This window comes from Cornus florida, unplaced genomic scaffold, assembly GCF_030987335.1.
Source record: "Cornus florida cultivar Cherokee Brave unplaced genomic scaffold, ASM3098733v1 CherokeeBrave_3.0.0_Hap2_Chr02, whole genome shotgun sequence".
NCBI lineage: Eukaryota > Viridiplantae > Streptophyta > Magnoliopsida > Cornales > Cornaceae > Cornus > Cornus florida.
The window spans coordinates 113,460,996-113,463,644 of record NW_026775572.1 but is presented as its reverse complement, the minus strand read 5'-3'; the positions used below and the strand labels follow the sequence as shown (position 1 = coordinate 113,463,644).

General features: G+C 36.5%; 1 long non-coding RNA gene across 1 annotated transcript; it reads right to left on the bottom strand.

The window, feature by feature from the left end:
* Positions 1-541: 541 nt before the first annotated feature.
* LOC132295578 (uncharacterized) lies at positions 542-2,247 on the bottom strand. The gene is made up of 2 exons (XR_009478551.1): positions 1,614-2,247; positions 542-1,532 (listed from the first exon to the last, which is right to left on the bottom strand). It is a non-coding gene; the product is annotated as an uncharacterized LOC132295578 (long non-coding RNA).
* Positions 2,248-2,649: the final 402 nt, after the last annotated feature.

Below are 2,649 nucleotides of genomic sequence, written 5' to 3'. Positions count from 1 at the left end.
TTGAGTGAAAAATGTATGTATAAATATGTGTGTAATGTTTTGAGTTAGACACAACAAACAAGAAGAAATAATAAACAAACTTATTTATCTTCGCGTTCCTTCTCATCTCTTGTGATTTATATTTCTTACACTATATTTGTTCTATATTTATAAGAAAAATAACCTGTATCAATTCTTCACTCATGGACTCTTTTCTATTGGCTAGTAACGGCCATTTATGTTGCATCCTAATATTAGGTTTTGTTTTCCCTGGGCTTTGGATTGGCCTATGTGCCTTTGTATTTGAGGTTAGCTTGTGGTAATTATGTTTATATTTATAATATTGAATTTTACCTTTAAAAAAAAAAAGAAAAAAAAAAAAAGAAGAAGAAGAAAAGAATATGCTGCCCATTGAAACATATAGTTAACCTCTTTGATAAAGTCAGACTCTTAACTTTTATCTTTTTCCTTTACTTATAAAATCAAATTTATTGTAGGAGTTCTATTTTTATACTCCTATTGTGCAAAATTTGTACATAACAAAATTGATTTATGCGAACAATTTAGATAAATAATCAATATAACAATGAATTTATTCATGCCTTCAGAGTAGTGGCAACATAGGTGAAGCGCAAAAACACACCTATCAATGATGTGTTAAACCCTACCAATGAAAATACATTAGAAGTGAGACTGAGATCGTATTTAAATACTAATATCTTTTCTGGTATACAATCGCGGGACACTCGTGTAAATATTGAGGATGAAAGATTAGCAATTAAATTGACCAACAGAAGGCCAAAATGATACTAAAAAATAACCACCTGGCCGGAGAGAACATTGCAGTACTTGATGGCTTAGGTCCCAAGCTGGCCGGTGGACGACAACTATCCTTTATACAGTCAATGAAACATTTACCGACCAGATCTACGACATTGTCTATGCATCCAGCAGAGCAATTAGCTTCGCACGATCCAGATCCAGATCCAGATGCAGCTGCTGAATGCTCTATGAGCATCAACATCACCAGCACCACCATCAATATATTTACTTTCTTTTCCATAGTGAGATACACCGGCGATATAGAGGTGGAAGAAGAATGGGCGAAGAGAGTTTGAATGGACCTAGTTACACTATAGAAACCCTAGAATTTATACCCAACAAAGATTCGAGCTTCACCCCCATAGATGCAATATTGAAATTGCCATAACCAAAGACCAGACACCAAAATTCCGCCCAAACCAAAGGATCCAATCAAAACCCTACATTCCCCAGCTCAACAGATTGAGGCATATCCACAAAATAGCAGAACACGTCACCTGTCTAAACCCCTAACCACACACACCACCAGACAACAATGACCAAAAGTAGAAACTCAAGAAGAGCATTCAAACCCAGCACCGAATCGCACCCAAAACTCCAAAAGTCGAGAAACTAAGTCCCCAATCGATCCAATTACAGTACGCACAACTCCAAACTTCACAGCATTAAAGCTCCCAGTATATTCATCCCACCTGGAACCCAAAGAAAACCTAGGCCCACGAAATGGAGATCTACAGCAGCAATACAGAGAGAGTTAGAGAGAGAGAATAGAGTAGAGTAGAGTAGAGAGAGAGAGAGAAATGACGGGTTACCTTTCTAAATGGCAAACACTTTCCGACGGAGCCCTAATTGGTTCCGCTGCCTGTTACTTCTCCTCACTACTACTTTTGCTTTTGGTTTTTAGCGCCCTCTCTTTCTCTCTCTACCTTTCTCTCTTTAAAAACACCAATGGGGAAGCAGGGAGGGGGAAAGGAGTGGGGGCTATGCAAGGGCTGTGACCGTGTGTGAGTGTGTTTTCATTTCAGTATAATTGAAATTGTGAGTGCAGATCTTGGAATTCTTCAAAAGTGCGAAACCCAATAAGCTTTTTTTTTTTCTCTCGGAAATTAAAAGAAATGTACAAATGGATTAAACCCAATAGACAGTCAGGAACCCAACAAACACGGCCCAAGCATCGGAGCCCAATGAGCATTTGACGCCAATAATTGTGCACCCTCCACCCTCCACCAACTTTTTTTTCTTTTTATGTTTTTTCTCTACTTATATTAATAGTACTAGTAGTGTTTTTTCGGAAAATAATAGTACTAGTAGTTGCTAAGTATGGTATGGTATTAATTTTCCAATAATAATTCAACTTTGCACTCTTCACATTTGAGTGGATATCTATGAAATATATTTATGAACCAACCAACCCCATCCACTAGATACGACTTTTCAGCCCCCACAAAATGCTTTTACACCTATGCCCATCCAATCCTCTCAGCGTGGATTAACTGTGTGAACAGCTCTCTGCAATTAGAACCCTTCAAACTCAAAACTTTAGAGTATATGAATTTCAACACTACATAATAATTAGGGTTTGTAACTTTTGTCAACTACTTGTGATTGGACTCAAATTATTGAGAGGGCTGTACTTAGATGGAGAGAGATGTAAATTCATTGAATTAGTTTTATTCTTACAAAATTATAGTGATAACTGAACTTTAAAAAGAAATTGTTCAACAGTGACTGTTTATTGCAATGGAATCATTTATTAGTGACTTTCTATAAATATAGTTATAGAAATTCAACTTTAGTTTTAAGATTGCACCGCATTATATTGAACTGTCATCAAACATCTTAGAATTT